Source organism: Micromys minutus (genome assembly GCF_963924665.1).
Source record: "Micromys minutus genome assembly, chromosome: 22".
Lineage (NCBI taxonomy): Eukaryota > Metazoa > Chordata > Mammalia > Rodentia > Muridae > Micromys > Micromys minutus.
This window is the reverse complement of record NC_137957.1, coordinates 41,429,169-41,447,366: the sequence shown is the minus strand read 5'-3', so window position 1 is coordinate 41,447,366 and position 18,198 is coordinate 41,429,169. Positions and strand designations below refer to the sequence as shown.

General features: G+C 38.8%; 1 protein-coding gene and 1 pseudogene across 4 annotated transcripts in view; one reads left to right on the top strand and one right to left on the bottom strand.

Moving 5' to 3' along the window:
• The window catches only part of ANKS1B (ankyrin repeat and sterile alpha motif domain containing 1B), a gene marked incomplete at both ends in the record, with an annotated part of 1,047,539 nt that overhangs the window by 39,478 nt on the left and 989,863 nt on the right, over positions 1-18,198 (top strand). The window lies entirely within an intron of this gene.
• LOC308435196 (tubulin alpha-1B chain-like) lies at positions 14,480-15,950 on the bottom strand (annotated as a pseudogene). The gene has a single exon. The product of its transcript is annotated as a tubulin alpha-1B chain-like (transcript).

Here is an 18,198-nt window from a genome sequence, read left to right as displayed (position 1 = left end):
AAAGGTAGAAGACCTTTCAGAGTGACACTGGATGGTAGAGGACAGTGGTGCCCTGCTTTCAAGATTATGAGAAAGGTAATTCTGAACTTCGATTTCTCCATTTGGCTCAGAATATCAATTCGAGATGATGCTGAAGAAAGAAATTGTAAGATCTGAAAGGACTGGAAAGTATCTTCGTGTTACACATAGACTTCTTCTGGAGGGCGAGTGTCCAGAGAGCAGGGGAGAGGAGAAAGAGTTAGGAAACATGGGGTTCAAAATGGGAGAATGGAGGAAAGAGATCCCAGGAAACGTCTCATTCATAGGCTGTGAAAGCAGCTAAGTCAGACGGAGAGAACAAATGATCTGAAATGAAATGAGGGTCTTTGAAGAGGGGTACTGAGCAGAAACGATGGAGTGCTGAGTGTGCTTGGATATTTGGGAAAAATTGATGACATATGTTGGACTTGGGGACGATCGTGATAAGTAAATAGAAACCTAAGAAGCCTAACAAATGATAGTTAAGTTCATAGCAAGAATCCCTTTCAGGATTGGAAAACGTGTATTATGACTCAGCACAAGGAATAGTGTGTAGTTTATAGCAATGTCCTAGGCATGGTCTACTTAGTCTCTCAATACCAGCTGCCGGTTTACATGCATTCTCCTTTCGGGAGAAGAGAATTTGAGTTGGGGGAGGGAATGAGGAGAAAGGAAGGAACCTCCATGGTAAGACAGTTGGTCTCAAATGCTACAATCTGAATTCACATGACATCCTTGAAAATAGAAATGTACATATAATGCATTTAATATTTAGATAAGAAAACTACTGAAGGAGTTGGAAGGTTGTCATTTATGAGGCATGTGGCTAGAGAGGTGTTGGCAGTTTGTAAGGGGAGAGAAGGCCGATGTTTTAGATCTCATGTGCTGTGCTTGCGTTTGTAGGTTGACTGGACATGCCAGCCCATGAGTGAATTTGCATGGCTAAGATCCAGTAATCTTTTGTTTACAAAAACAGATGGTGAGCCGAAATTGGCCTGTGAGCCATATTTTCCAGGCTCTGGATCAGAGGGTGAAAGGGATAAGCCAGGGATGAGTTTCTCTTCCTAATCCAAACTCATTTTTTTTGACTGGCTTACCTGTTTTTTGTTACTGTTAATTATCGAGTGACTTGCCTATGCGGGTACTGTAGCCTCTTGACTCAGTGTTCTCTCCTTGAATGGACTTTCAGCTTCTCTTTATTTTGTAAGTTGTTCCCAATTTATTTGAATGACTCACTGTCTTCAGACATTGACCCTCATTTCCTGTCTGTGTCTTATTCTGCTTTCTTAGAAATATTCTCCTTTAGCATTGTTGTTGGACAAAACTGTATGCTTCTAAGTTCCACCTGAAATAATGGCTCCTCTGAGAAGTCATTCCTGGTTTCTTAGCACAAGGCTCCAAACTCAGTTAACCAAGCACTCTGGATTTGTTCCCCATTCTTGGGAGAGGGTGGTGAATATTGGAGTCTTTCTGAAATCTGCACCTATTCTGTATATGTATATGTGTACAAATATGTGTGTGTATACATGTGTGTGTGTATGCATATACATATATGCACATATACATATACACATACACACATATACATGTGTCTATCTATCTATTTATCTATGCTTAGTATATAATCACAAAATGTTTAGTTCAGGTCCTTTTTCCATCTGTGAATACTGTCTGCTTCTGAAGTAGTTTAAGACTCACTCAGTGGTGCTTTCTCACTCACTCTCTCTTTGCTTTAAAGGGTTAATGCTACTTAACTGCATATTATGTCATTTCTGTCCTCCAATCCTTTTGTCCTCTGCTCCTTAGCAGAGAGTTCTAGAGTATGAGTCCCTCACCTTCAGTGTTCTGAAGCTCAGTGCTCGGTGGATATTGATCTGAGCGAATTAAGTTAAGAAAGACATACCTACACTGTTGATTCCCAGTTGGACAATTTTGCTTTTTTTTTTTATATTAGAGAATGTTTGGGTCCTGTAATTTGTCCATACCCTAGTCCTTCATTAAATACTTGTGTTTTCTCCAGCATTTCCGAGGAGGCACAGTGCTAGAGAGGGGAACACGGTGACTTCATTTTTTCTCGGGAAGGAACTACACCATATGTTTATTTAGAGTCAGCTACTCCAGGCTCTGAATTCTCAGAGGGCCAGCAGTGTGTAATTGAATTCCCAGTATGAGCAGGGCTGAGCTGGGTGCTGTCACTCTGGGGACATGTAGCCATCTGGAAGGACTTTTTCAAGGAACCCACAATCTGAGAATATATCGCTTTGTGGTTAAATTAGAATGATACTAATTTTGGCAAAGTCAATAGCTGGCATGATGCTGTCTTCTGTCTTTACATTCTCTTCTATGCTTCTAATTTCCAAACAAAAGCATCTTGTAAGAAGTGCTACAGATAGGGTAAGATGTATTTCCTTTATTTTCTTAATGACTAGTAATGTGTACAAATAAGGTTCTGGTCTTTAGTTTTCATTATCTCTTTGCTTTTTGAGACAGAATCACATTTACATGGTCTAGGCTGGGCACAAACTAAAGCTTACTGATGTATTTTTTATAATTTTTATTGGATATTTTATATATTTATATTTCATATGTTATCCCTTCCTGCCCCTCTCCCATTCCTCCTCCCTCCCTTTGCTTCCATGAAGATGCTTCTACTCCCACCTCAACACCTTGGCATTTCCCTACACTGAGTGGTTGAGCCTTCACTGGACCAAAGGCCCCTCCTCCCATTGATGCCAGACAATGCTATCCTGTGCTACATAGGCAACTAGAGTCAGGGGTCTCTCCATGTGTACTCATTGGTTGGTGTTTTAGTCCCAGGGAGATCTAGGGGGTTTGACTGGTTAATATTGTTGTTCTTCCCATGGGGTTGCAACCCTTTCAGCTCCTTCAGTCCTTTCTCTAGCTCCTCCCTTGGGGTCCTGGGGCTCAGTACGATGGTTAACTGAAAGCATCCTCATCTGTATCTGTATGACTCTGGCAGAGCCTCTGAGGAGACATTTATATCAGGCTCCTGTCAGTAAGCTCTTCTTGGCATTAGCAATAGTGGTGGTAGCATATGGGATGGATTCCCAAGTGGGGCAGTCTCTGGATGATCTTTTCTTCAGTCCCAGCTCCACTCTTTGACCCTGTATTTCCTCCCAAGCATATTTTGTTATTCCTTCTAAGAAGGACTGAATCTTCCACATTTTGGTCTTTCTTTTTGAGCTTTGTAAGATCTGTGAATTGTTTGTTGGGCATTCCGAGCTTTTGGGCTAGGATCCAATTATCAGTGAGTGCATTCTATTGAGACTGGGTTACCTCACTCAGGATGATATTTTCTAGTTCCATCCATTTGCCTAAGAATTTCATGAAGTCATTGTTTTAAATAGCTGAGTAGTACTCCATTGTGTAAATGTACCACATTCTCTGTATCCATTCCTCTATTGAAGGACATCTGGGTTCTTTCCAGCTTCTGGCTATTATAAATAAGGCTGCTATGAACATAGTGGAACATGTATCCTTGTTATATGTTGGAGCGTCTTTTGGGTATATTCCCAGAGGTGATACAGCTGGGTCCTCAGGTAGTACCATGTCCAATTTTCTGAGGCATCATCAGACTGATTTCCAGGGTAATTGTACCAGCTTGCAATTCCACTAATAGTGGAGGAGTGTTCCTCTTTCTTTACATCTTCACCAGCATCTGCTGTCACCTGAGAGTTTGATCTTAGCCATTCTGACTGGTATAAGGTGGAATCTCAGGGTTGTTTTGATTTGCATTTTGTCTACTAATATTTTCAGTGTACCTGGTTTTATGTGGAGTCCTTGATCCACTTGGACTTGAACTTTGTACAAGGAGATAAGAATGGATCGATTTACATTCTTCTACATCCTGACTGCCAGTTGAGCCAACACCATTAATTGAAAATGCTGTCTTTTTTTCCATTGAATGTTTTTAGTTTCTTTGTCAAAGATCAAGTGACTATAGGTGTGTGGATTCATTTCTGGGTCTTCAATTCTATGTCATTGTTTTTATATGCCTGTCTCTGTACCAATACCATGCAGTTTTTTTTTTTTTTTTTTTTTTTAAATCAAGATTGCTTTGTAATACAGCTTGTGGTCAGGGATGGTGATTCTCCCAGAAGTTCTTTTATTGTTGAGGATAGGTTTTGTTATCTCAAATAAATTTGCAAATTGCTCTTTCTAACTGTATAAAGAATTGAGTTGGAATTTTGTTGGGAATTACATTGAATCTGTAGATTGCTTTTGGCAAGATGGCCATTTTTTACCATATTGATAGTCCTAATTCATGAGGATGGAGATCTTTCCATCTTCTGAGATCTTCGATTTCTTTCTTTAGAGACATGAAGTTCTTGGCATACGAATCTTTCACTTGCTTGTTTAGGGTCAAACCAAAGTATTTTGTAATATTTGTGAGTATTGTGAAGGGTATTATTTGTCTAATTTCTTTCTCAGCCTGTTTATTCTTTGAATGGAGGGAGGCTACTGATTAATTTGAGTTAATTTTATATCCAGCCACTTTGCTGAAGTTGTTTATCAGGTTTAGGAGTTCTCTGGTAGAATTTTTGGGGGTCACTTAAATATATTATCACATCATCTGCAAATAGTGATATTTTGACTTCTTTCTTTCCAGTTTCTATTTCTTTGACTTCTTTTTGTTGTCTAATTGCTCTGGCTAGTACTTCAGTTAGGAGGAGAGTGGGATCCTTGTCTAGTCTCTGATTTTAGTAGGATTGCTTCAAGTTTCTCACCATTTAGTTTGATGTTGGCAACTGGTTTCCTGTATATTGCTTTTTACTATATTTTGGTATGGGCCTTGAATTTCTGGTCTTTCTAAGTTTATCATGAAGAGGTGTTGAGTTTTGTCAAATGTTTTCTTTTTTTTTTTTAGACTTCATTTTAAAAAACAAAGATAAAAAATTTTAAACATTTTTGCATAAATGTATACAAATACAATTGTGTCAGTGCTTGGCTTTTTTTTTTCTTTTCTCTTTTTTTTTACAATGAGCAAAAAGTACATGTAAAACAGGGTGTAACCTGGAATTTGTCAATGTGTTCTTGGTGTGTAAGGATTGAGCATGACTTTATTTGTTTGTTTGTTTTGTTTTGTTTTCTTTTTTTCTTGAACTTCACACAGTCTGTGAGTTGTTTCTGGGGCAGTGCGAGCCTCTGGGGTTAGCATCCCACTATCAGTGACTGCATATTATGTCTGTTCTTTTGTGACAGGGTTATCTCACTCAGGATGATATTCTCTAGATGCAGCCATTTTCTTAGGAATTTGGTTAAGTCATTGTTTCTGGTGGCTGAGTAGTGTTCCATTGTGTAAATGTACCACAATTTTTGTATCCATTCATCTACTGAAGGATATCTGGGTTCTTTTCAGGTTCTGGCTATTATAAATAGAGCTGCTATGAACATTGTGGTGCATGTATCTTTGTTGTATATTAAAGTGTCTCTGGGGTATATGCCCAGAAGTGGAATAGCTGGGTCTTTGTCAAATGTTTTCTGAGCATCTAATGAGATGATTATGTGGGTTTTTTTTCTTTTGTTTATATAGTGGATTATGTTGATGAATTTCCATATATTGAACCATCCCTGCATGCATTCCTGAGATGAAGCCTAATTGATTGTGAGGGATGATCATTTTGATGTGTTCTTAGATTAGGTTTGCAAGAATTTTATTGAACATTTTTGCATCGATGTTCATGAGGGAAATTGGTCTGAAGTTTTCTTTGTAGGGTTTTTGTGTGGTTTAGGTATAAGTGTAATTGTGACTTTGAAGAACGAGTTGGGTAGTATTTCTTCTGTATCTATTTTGTGGAAAAGCATGAAGAGTATTGGTATTAGGTCTTCTATGAAAATCTGATAGAATTCTGCAATAAACCCATCTGGTCCTGGCTTTTTTTGGTTGGGAGACTTTTAATGACTGCTTCTATTTCTTTAGGGGTTATGGGACTGTTTATATGGTTTATCTGATCATGACTTAACTGGTAATGATCCATTTTCTCTAGATTTTTCAGTTTTGTTGAGTATAGGCTTTAATAGTAGGATCTGACAATTTTAGAATTTCCTTAGTTTCTGTTATTATGTCTTTCTTTATATTTCTGATTTTGTTAATTTGGATAGTGTCTCTGCTAATTTCTGTTTTATTCTCTTGTTCTCAAATGTCCAATTATCTGCTGAACCTGGATCTTATGCTACAGCAAGTGTTTTTTTTTTTTTTTTTTTTTTTTTAAGTTTTCCACACTCTGTTTTCTACCCATCATGCACCTCGTTTCATTCTTTAGATGTTGCTCTTCCCTTCTGATGCCGTAGACTTGGGACTTGAGTCCTGGCGTCTCGACGTGTTTACTGATTGTATCTTTACCTGTTTTCCCAGAGACAGGACCCTGAGACTGTCAGTCCTTTGAAGTAAAGGACTGTTGTTAGTTATTTTTCCTGTTTGCATCTTCTGCCAGTGTTAGGTAGATCAGTAGTGCATACTTAAAGCTGTTTGCTGAATGGATGAGTGATGGTTCTATTAATTTGATCTGTTTAATCTCTATGAGATTATCTTTTTTCTTTCTACTCTCATTATTTTATTTTATTTGCAGTCCAGGTCCATGTTATGTTTGCTCTGGACTCTTGTAATGGTCTCCAGATCCTACTACAACTGGCCATATTTTTTGCTTTGAAATGTTCTTCCTAAATACATACCCATTTGTAATTCTCCCCAAAGGCCAGACACTTCTTGTTATAGTCAAATAAAGTAAAAGTCCTCAATTTTAATTTTTATGGTGTTTGTGAATTTTAGTACATCTTTTTCCTTTGCTATGCAAATTGGGCCTTTCATTTCATTTTCTGCATTTTGTATTAATGTAAAATTTTTTATTTTATTAAATTTTATTGGCAATATATCAGATTCTGCAACTACCATGAAGACCCTTGAAAAAGTAGTCTTAGGCACCTCAGAATCTGGCACACACAATTATTTTACGGTCATTTTGTAAGTGTGTGCTTTTTTTTCTCCTTTTGTTTGAAACAAAGTCTATAACACTCCTCCCCTTTACACACAGTCTCTCACAGATTAGGTCACACGTTTCTGTTCTATAATGCCTTTCCTCTTCACAGCAGAGGATCTCTTCTCTATGCTCTTGGACCACACTCTAGAGCAGTGCTTCTCAAGTTTCCTAATGCCGAGACCCTTAATACAGTTTCTCATGTTATGGCGATCCCCAGTCATAAACTTATTTTGTTGCTTCCCCTTCACTATCATTTTCTAATGTTATGTAAATAATATAAATATGATATGCAGGATATCTGACTCACAGGTGGAGAACCAGATCTCCTTGTCCTTTGTTTTGTGCTATTGTCTGAGGACGTGCTTCCTCTTACAAGGCAATTAGATTGTTAGTAGAATCTGAGTTATTCCTAAGGATGATTCTGTGTCTGAGCTGGTTTGATGTAACAACTCCTGCTGCTGATCAGTCTTTCTGAACTTGTATTCTAAGTGTCACTTGATCTTGCTTTCCACTGTCATTTGTGTCCATGAGCCTGACTCAGTAGATACTACCTGTAGCTGCAAACCGCAGGTGAAATAAGAGCCAGTGAGTCCTGCCCCAGACTGAAGCAGAAGAGATCTGATCACCCTTTTGTTTACTCTGTTATTTTGTATACTTACTTATTTTTAAAATTCCCTGTAAATATCCTTTATACTTTGTTTCCAGTTCCTGGATGCTGGTTTAGAAACACTGTTATATGTGGTACTGCCCTGGATCTGGACGATACATTAGATACAGCTGGCTTACATTAGAGCATATTTCATTTATTTTCATGCCCTATTTAGGGCATTGTTTTGTCAGCCATAGGGCTGACCTAGATGTTCACAAATGGGGCATTTAGAGAGACATACCTGGAGGCGCTGTGGGGAGCTGGCAGGCTCTGCTTTGCACATTTGTCTCTGTGCATGTGCTCAGGCTTTAAGTAAATGCATATTCTTTGCATTTGTTTTGATTTTATTTCCTGTGGTTTTGGAAATGTGCTTATGCACTTAGTAATGTTTTGGGAGTAATTTTCTCAGTTAACCAGGAATGTTTTATCTTCCTAAATTGTCAAGGAAAGTACATCTCAACAGGTAATGATTTTCAAAAAGCCTAACATTGTATATGATTAAAAGAAATTAAAGCAACTCTCCTTTAGCGTGCAGTCAAAGGTAATTTTTAGCCTGTCCCCAAATAGGTTAAAAGCTGTCCATTTGCAAATACATTATTGATTTACTCTCCTTCTATAGAAAAGCAAAATGAAATGACATGGTATATTTGCTTTAACAAAGGAGAAAACTGAATTATTCTAGACATAGATTTCATTACCAGTTTTTTTAAAAATACAGGTTACTAGCAATTTTAAAAGTTAACCATAAATAAGTATATTGAAAATGGAGTACTTTTTTCTTTCCTTTGTTAAATTATTTTTTTTCTTTTTTTTAACATCTTTATTTTACAAAACAAAGATAAATGTACAGATTTCAAGCATTTTTTGCGTAAAATTATACAATACATTTTTGTCAGTACTTTTTTTTCAGATTTTAAAATAATTTTTACATAAATCTATATGAATAGTCAGTACTTGATCTTTTTAAAGGTTTGACAGTATGCATCGAAAACCCAATAGTTACAATGAGGACAAAGTACATGAAAACAAAATGTAACCTGAAAATAGTCAAAGTTTTCTTGTTGTGTAAAGATTTTTTTTGTTTTGTTTTGTTTTCTTTATTTCTTGGACTTCATACAGTCTGTGAGTTGTTTCTGGGGCAGTGTGAGCCTCTGGGGGTTAGCATCCCACTATCAGTGACTGCATATTATGTCTGTTCTTTTGTGACTGGGTTATCTCACTCAGAATGATATTCTCTAGATGCAGCCATTTTCTTAAGAATTTGGTCAAGTCATTGTTTCTGGTGGCTGAGTAGTATTCCATTGTGTAAATGTACCACAATTTTTGTATCCATTCATCTTCCGAAGGGCATCTGGGTTCTTTTCAGCTTCTGGCTATTATAAATAGAGCTGCTATGAACATTGTGGTGCATATATCTTTGTTGTGTACTAAGGTGTCTCTGGGGTATATGCCCAGAAGTGGAATAGCTGGGTCTTCAGGTAGTATTATGTCCAATTTTCTGAGGTATCGCCAGACTGATTTACAGAGTGGTTGTATTAGTTTGCAACCCCACCAACAGTGGAGAAGTGTTCCTCTTTCTCCGCAAACTCGCCAGCATCTGTTGTCATCTGAGTTTTGGATCTTGGCCAATCTGACTGGTGTGAGGTGGAATCTCAGGGTTGTTTTGATTTGCATTTCCCTGATGGCTAAAGGATGTCGAGCACTTCCTCAGATATTTCTCAGCCATTCGATATTCCTCAACTGAGAACGTTTTGTTTAGTTCTGTACCCCATTTTTTAATAGGGTTATTTGATTCTCTGGTGTCTAGCTTTTTGAGTTCTTTGTATACCTTAGATATTAGGCCTCTATCTGATGTGGAGTTGGTAAAGATTTTTTCCCATTTGTTGGCTGCCGTTTTGTTTTCTTGACAATGTCCTTAGCCTTACAGAAACTTTGCAATCTCATTAAGTCCCATTTGTTAATCTTTGACCTTAGAGCTTGAGCCATTGGTGTTTTGTTCAGATAATTTTCTCCTGTGCCTATATGTTCTAAAGTTTTCCCTACTTTCTCATCTAATAGTTTCAGTGTATCTGGTTTAATGTGGAGATCTTTGATCCACTTACACTTGAGCTTTGTACAAGGAGATAAGAAAGGGTCTATTTTCATTCTTTTGCATGCTGAGTGCCAGTTGGACCAGCACCATTTGTTGAATAGGCTGTCTTTTTTCCATTGAATGTTTACGGCTCCTTTGTCAAAAATCAGGTGACCATATACATGAGGGCTCATTTCTGGATCTTCTATTCTATTCCATTGATCCACATGCCTATTTCTGTGCCAGTACCATGCAGCTTTCAGCACAATTGCCTTGTAATATAGCTTGAGGTCAGGGATAGTGATTCCCGCAGATATTTTCTGGTTGTTGAGGATGGATTTTGCTCTTCTGGGTCTTTTGTTGTTCCATATGAAATTGCACATTGATCTTTCCAATTCCATGAAGAACTGTGATGGAATTTTGATGGGTATTGCATTGAATCTGTAGATTGCTTTTGGTAGGATGGCCATTTTTAAAATGTTGATCTTTCCAATCCATGAGCAAGGGAGATCTTTCCATTTTCTGAGATCCTCCTCAATTTCCTTCTTTAGAGGTTTGAAGTTCTTGTCGTACAGGTCCTTCACGTGCTTAGTTAGAGTCACATCAAGGTATTTCACAGTTTTTGTGACGATTGTGAAAGGTACCTTTTCCCTAATTTCTTTCTCCACATGTTTGTCCTTTGAGTATAGGAAGGCTACTGATTTGTTTGAGTTAATTTTGTATCCAGCCACTTTGCTGAACTTGTTTATCAGCTGTAGGAGTTCTCTGGTGGAATTTTTGGGGTCACTTAAGTACACTATCATGTCATCGGCAAAGAGTGATGTTTTTATCTCTTCCTTTCCGATTTGTATCCCCTTGATCTCCTTTTGCTGTCTAATTGCTCCAGCCAGGACTTCCAGTACTATGTTGAATAGGTAGGGGGAGAGTGGGCAGCCTTGTCGGGTCCCTGATTTTGCTTCAAGTTTCTCACAATTAAGTTTGATGTTGGCTGTTGGTTTGCTGTATATTGCTTTTATTATGTTTAAGTATGGACCTTGGATTCCTGTTCTTTCCAGGACTTTTAACATGAAGGGGTGTTGAATTTTGTCAAATGCTTTCTCAGCATCTAGTGAGATGACCATGTGGTTTTATTCTTTGTTTATATGGTGGATTACATTGATGGATTTCCTTATATTAAATCATCCCTGCATCCCAGGGATGAAGCCTACTTGGTCATGATGAATGATCGTTGTGATGTGTTCTTGGATTCGTTGTGCAAGGATTTTGTTGAGTATTTTTGCATCAATGTTCATAAATGAGATTGGTCTGAAGTTCTCTTTCCTTGTAGGGTCTTTGTGTGGTTTAGGTAGTAGGGTTATTGTAGCCTCAAAAAATGAGGTAGTATTCCATCTGATTCTATCTTCTGGAATAGTTTAGAGAGTATTGGTGTTATGTCCGTAATAAATGTCTGATAAAATTCTGCACTGAACTTGTCTGGACCTGGGCTTTTTTTGGTTGGGAGGCTTTTGATGACTTCTTCTATTTCTTTAGGTGTTATAGGGTTATTTAGATAGTTTACTTGGTCCTGGTTTAACTTTGGGATCTTGTATCTGTCTAGGAATTCGTCCATTTCCTCCAGATTTTCCAATTTTGTGGAGTATAAGTTTTTGTAGTAGGATCTGATGATTTCTTGAATTTCCTCAGTTTCAGTTGTTATGTCCCCACTTTCCTTTCTGATTTTGTTAATTTGGATACTCTCTCTTTGCCCTCTAGTTAGTCTGGCTAGGGGTTTATCAATCTTGTTGATTTTCTCAAAGAACCAACTCTTGGTTTTGTTGATTTTTTCAATGGTTCTTTTTGTTTCTATTTGGTCTATTTCTGCCCTAATTTTGATTATTTCTTGCCGTCTACTCTTCTTGGGTATATCTGCTTCCTTTTGTTCTAGGGCTTTTAGCTGTGCTGTCAGGTTCCTGATGTAAGCTCTCTCCAGTTTCTTTTTGGAAGCACTTAGGGCTATGAGTTTTCCTCTCAGTACTGCTTTCATTGCATCCCATAGGTTTGGGTATGTTGTGTTTTTGTTTTCGTTGAATTCTAGAAAATCCTTAATTTCTTTCTTTATTTCTTCTTTGACCCTGCTATAGTTTAACAGCGCATTGTTTAGTTTCCATGTGTATGTGGGCTTTTTGTTGTCTTTGTTGTTGTTAAAGACCAGCCGTAGACCATGGTGATCTGAGAGGATGCATGGGAGTATTTCAATCTTCTTATATCGATTGAGGCTCGTTCTGTGTCCAATTATGTGGTCAATTTTCGAGAAGGTGCCATGGGGTGCTGAGAAGAAGGTGTATTCTTTTACTTTAGGATAATATGTTCTGTATATATCTCTTAATTCTAGTTGGTTCAAAGACTCTGCTAGCTTTGCAGTGTCCTTGTTCAGTTTCTGTTTCCATGATCTGTCCATTGGTGAGAGTGGGGTATTAAAGTCTCCCACTATTATTGTGTGGGATGAAATGTATTTTTTGAGCTTTAGTAGGGTTTCTTTTATGAATGTGGGTGCTATTTTATTTGGAGCATATATGTTAAGGATTGAGAATTCCTCCTGACAGATTTCCCAGGTAATGAGTAAAAAGTGTCCTTCCTTATCTTTTTTGATAACTTTTGGTTCGAAATTTACTTTATTCAATATTAGGATAGCCACTCCAGCTTGCTTCTTGGAGCTGTTTGCTTGGAAGTTTTTTTCCCACCCTTGTACTCTGAGATAGTGTCCGTCTCTATCTCTGAGATGAGTTTCCTGTATGCAGCAAAAGGGTGGATTTTGTTTATGTATCCAGTGTGATAGCCTGTGTCTCTTTATTAGGGAGTTGAGTCCATTTATGTTAATAGATATCAAGGAATACTTGTTTCTGTTTCCTGCCATTATTGCTTTTGTGGGTTGAGTTGTGTCTGTGTCTATTTCTTCTTTTAGTTTTCTTGTTTAGGAGTTTTCTTGTTTTTACTAGGCTGTATTTTTCTTCATTGTATTGGGTTTTCCCCCTATAATTCGTTGTAGTGCTGGGTTTGTGGTCAGATATTGTGTAAATTTTGATTTGTCTTGAAATATCTTCATCTCTCCATCGATGGTGATTGATAGTTTTGCTGGGTATAGCAGCTTGGGCTGGCACTTGTGCTCTCTTAGGGTGTGCATGATGTCTGTCCAGGCTTTTCTAGCTTTCATAGTCTCTGTTGAGAAATCGGGTCTGATTCTGATTGGCCTGTCTTTATATGTTACCTGACCTTTTTCCCTTACTGCTTTTAGTATTCTTTCTTTGCTTTGGGCACTTGGTGTTTTGACTATTATGTGTCGGGAGGTATTTTTTTCTGGCCCAACCTATTTGGAGTTCTGAAGGCTTCTTTTATGCTCCTGGTCATCTCATTCTTGAGGGTAGGGAAGTTTTCTTCTATGATTTTGTTGAAGATATTTACTGTGCCTCTTAATTGATACTCTTCTCCCTCTTCTATTCCTATTATCCTTAGGTTTGGTCTTCTCATTGTGTCCTGGATTTCCTGGACATTTTGGGTTAGGAGCTTTTTGTTTTTTGCATCTTCTCTGGCTGTTTTGTCTACGTTTACAATGTTATCTTCTGCCCCCGAGATTCTCTCTTCCATCTCTTGTAATCTATTGGAAATGCTTGCTTCTGTGACTCCTGATTTTTTTTTTTAGGTGTTCTACCTCTAGGGTTATCTCTTTTAGTGATTTCTTTATTGTGTCAATTTCCGTTTTAAATTCCCTCTTCCATTCCTTCGTTTCTTTGGTTGTGTTTTTCACTAGTTCTTTGAGTTCTTTGAGTGTTTTTCTTGCTTCCTCTTTAAAAGCTTCTGAATCTTTTTACTTTTCCTCCAGTTCTTGTTTAAGTATCTCTATCAGCATCTTGATGTATGATTTCAGGTTTGCATCTTCTTTTTCTGGGGTGTTTGGCATTCCTATGTTTGCTGTTGTGGGAGAGCTGGGTTTTGGAGTTGCCAGGTTGTTTTGGTTTCCTTGGGATATACTCTTTCGCTTTCCTCTTGCCATTTTGTTGTCAGTGATATTTTCTCGCCTTTCCCTTGTATCTGGTCTGTGTCCCTGGGTCTTCACTGGTCTAGGTGGCAGATGGGCCGAGCCTTGTTCTATGCCTCAGAGTCGCTGGGTGGAAACAGAATTTCCAAAGTTCTGTTCCTGGTCCCTGGATCAGGCAGGGCTGGGGGTGCGCTTACAGTGTGCACTCTGCAGAGATCTCTCTGCGCACTGAAGTCCTGTTAAATTATTTTTTAAAAAAACCTTACCTATATTGATGATCCTGGTAAAAATGTATCAAATATCATTTCCATTCTGAGTGTGAAAATATTTGTGTTATAATGAGCCTGTGGTTATAGGACTTCTGGAGAGATAACAGTCAGAGTCTTTAGGTGACAAATACATTGTTCTCCTTCCTTATACAGGCTTCTTCTTAGTTGAGGAGATTTTAAAATAAGAAATATTTGTATTGCATTTTTGCTGGAGTTTATGTACTTTTACTGTCTTTGGGCAATCAAGAACGACACTTTTTCCCATGCCACTTCACCAACCTTTGTGATGCTCCTGACCTTCTAGGTTTTACTTGCCATGTCTTCTGTCCCCTGTCATATATCTGGAGCCTTTAGCCAGGAAATCCATGTACTTTTCTTTCTGAGATTGTGAAAGGTGAGAGTTATTCTGTTCTTTAGTTTTTGCTCTATTTTTTTCTTTTATTAAAGCTTTTACTTTAAGACATCATGGAAAACTTGGACGTCCACCTGGAGAACACATGATCACAGAATGGACACAGCACAGAAGCATCAATGCCTGCAGCTAATGCTGGAGCTGGAGTTTTGAGTTTGACATGATGCAGGGACTGGAGGATGAACTAGTATTCCTCTCCTTCTTCCTCACCCTTGCCTTCTGCAGAATCCACACCAACCTTCTTGTAATCCTTCTCTAGGGCAGCCATGTCATCACAGGCCTCAGAGAACTCCTCCTCCATGCCCTCACCCACATACCAGTGCACAAAGGCACACGTGGCATACATCAGATCAAACTTGTGATCTAGGTGAGCCCAGGCCTCAGCAATGGCTGTGGTGTTACTCAGCATGCACACAACTCTCTAGACCTTGGCCAGGTTAGCACCAGGTACCATACATAGTAAGAGGCTGGTAATTAATGTCAACCTTGAAGCCAGTGGGATGCCAGTCCACAAATTGGATGCTGTACTTGGTCTTGGTGGTGGCAGTGGCATCTTTGGGAACCACATCACTACAGTACAGCACACAGAAAGCCATGTATTTACCATGGCAAGGGCCACATTTCACCATCTGGTTGGTTGGCTCAAAGCAGACATCTTTGCTACAGGAAGATGCTCATGGTAGGCTTTCTCAGCAGAGATGATGGGGCATAAATGGCCAGAGAGAAGTAGATGTGAGGGTAGGGCACCAGGTTGGTCTGGAATTCTGTCAGATCAACATTCAGGGCCCCATCAAATCTGAGGGAAGCAGTGATGGAAGACACAATCTGGTTAATAAGGTAGTTAAAGAGAGTGTGGGTTGGGCGTTTCAAGTTGAGGTTTCTAAGACAGATAAAGATGGCCTCATTGACTACCATGAAGGCACAATCGGAGTGCTCCAGGGTGATGTGGGTGGTGAGGATGGAATTTTAGGGCTCAACCACAGCAGTGGAAACCTGGGGGGCTGGGTCAATGGAGAACTCCAGCTTGGATTTTTTTTCATAATCAACAGAGAGCCACTCCATCAGCAGGGAGGTGAACCCAGAGCCAGTTCCCCCACCAAAGCTGCAGAAAACCAAGAAGCCCTGAAGACATCTGCACTAGTCAGCCAGCTTGCGAATTCTGTTCAAGACAAGGTCAATGATGTCCTTGCCAATGGCGTAGTGGCCATGGGCATAATTATTGGCAGCATCTTCCTTGTCTGTGATGACCTGATCTGGGTGGAAGAGCTGGTGGTAGGTGCCAGTGTGAACTTTATTAATAACTGTGAGTTCCAGGCCTGTGAACCCTGCCCGGGGCACAGGCTTGCCAGCTCCTGTTTCACTGAAGAAGGTGTTGAAGGAGTCATCCCCTCCCCCAATGGTTTTGCTACTTGGCATCTGGCCATCAGTCTGGACGTCATGTTCCAGGCAGTAGAACTCCCAGGAGGCATTGCTGATATGGACACCAGCTTGGCCAACATGGATGGAGATGCACTCACACATGACAGCTACGGGTTAGAAGGCGAGAGTGATAGAAGCAGACACAGGGTCCCGATTGCTGTTCCCGACAACCAAGAGTCAAGGTAAGTAATGCAGTGTGGCCTAGTTTTTGCTCTATTAACCATCTGTGCTTCCCATTTCAGTTAATAATGTTTACAGCTTGGCTTCTCAATATTACCACAGCTCGTGTCTAATCTATCTGACCAATTCTGGATTTCTCCATTGTGTAGAGAAGAGTGTCATATCACCTTTGATGATGTGATGCTTACAATATTTGAATTTGTTAGCATGAACATAGTGGGCTAGCACCTTGAAAAACATTAGGAAAGTGTATTCATTATCTCTTTCTCCTTAGCAATATGTCTTAGTATCTTTTCTGTTGCTCCAATACAAAAATGAGAGAAAACAACTTAGAATAAACTTAGGGTTTCAGCTTATAATTCAAGGTTCTTGTTTATTACTGTAGGAAAATTAGGGCAGGACCTTCAAACAACTGGTTACATCCCATAAATAGGCAAAAACAGGGAGGGAGGGAGGGAGAGAATATGAATATACATGTTTATCTGTTTACTTGCATGTGCTCACCTTTATTTCTTCATTCTTACCCAGGTCAGGACTCCCTGCCTAGAGAATGGTGCTGCCCACAGTGGACTGTCCTCCCATATCAGTTATGCTGTTCCTCACAGACATGCCCATTGGGCAGCTCAATGTAGAAACTCTCTCATTGGAACTCTCTTCCTGGTGATTCTAGTTTGTATCAAGTTTACAATTAAAGTTAACTATCTCACAATAGTACTCGGTGACTTAACAGTATGTATTTGTTGTCATTTTATTATATTTCTGTGGGCCAAGATTTTCGGCATAGCCCATTTGAACCCTCTACACCACTGTCCCTCAAAGCTATGCTGAGGCTGCTTGCATGGACTTGTCAGATAAAGCTTCACTAGGTTAGAAGATGATTGCAAACTTTGCTTTTGGGCAAAATTTAGTTTCTTAAGGTTGTAGGACTGAGAATTTCATTTTCCTGTGTGGCCTAACTTTGGTAATTAGAACCCACCTGAAGTTCCTAAACATTGACGTTCCTTTACCATGGTTGGTTGGTTCTTCCAAGCAAGCAGAAGAGAGTCTTCAACAATTTCAAATAAATGTATGTAACATATTCACAGACCCATGCCATATAGCATGTACATCATGTCATGTTGCTATGTTCTTTTTATGAAAAACAAATCACAGGTCCTGTCTACATCCAAGCACACAGGTCACAGAAGGGCATGGACAGCAGGAGTTTTAATGAGAATTATGTTAAGAATCTGCCTGTGAAGGGAAGAGAAATGAATGTTGGATTGTTTATACTCCCAGGATTTTCTTATTCACTTATAGGCAACATGAGGACAGAGTCATGTCTGCTTTATCTCCTCTCTTTTATTCTCCATCAGCACTAGCTAATCTATACAACACTTGTTTTGCACTTCATAAGGAATTCAGATGGTATCTGAAGACTTAACTACTGTGTTACAAAGCTGTTGTCAAAGAACACCGAAAATCTTATAATTGATGGATACCCTGACCATTGCAAATTGAAAGCCATTGTTTATCGGTTGAAAACTGTTAAAATTATAATTTTGCTAACAAAATACGTTTCTGTTCATCATTACAATTAAGCCATACAATCAGTTTCTGGCTTATAATGGTTTGACTTAAAACCTTTTATCTTTATAATCATTTAAAAATGTATCTGTACAAGGCTGTTTTATGTTTTGGGCAAGTTTTAGTAAATTACATGTGATATTTTGCACTCTGTTATAATATAACATTAGTATTAATATAATTTTACCCAACTTTAAGATAAAAGTCCTATTCATTTTTAAGAGGTAGACTAAGGCTGCAGAGGTGGTTTAGTGGTTAAGAGCGTTTGCTGCTCTTCCAGAGGACCTAGGTTGGGTATCCAGCACCTATAATCATCCATCCATAGCTCAAATATTAGAGGATCTGATACCTTCTTATGGCCTCTGTGGGAACCAGGCATACGCCCTGTACACATTCATACAAATACTATGCAAAACATACATACAAAAATTCATACATAAAGAAGAAGTAGGCTAAACATTATGTCAGTAGGTCAGGTGTTTTAAATATATATTTTTTAACTTAGGACATTTTTTTAACTTATGTTGGCCTTATTGTTGTATGACCCATTGTCTTAGTCACTGTTCTATTGTTGGGAAGAGATACCATGACCAAGGCATCTCTT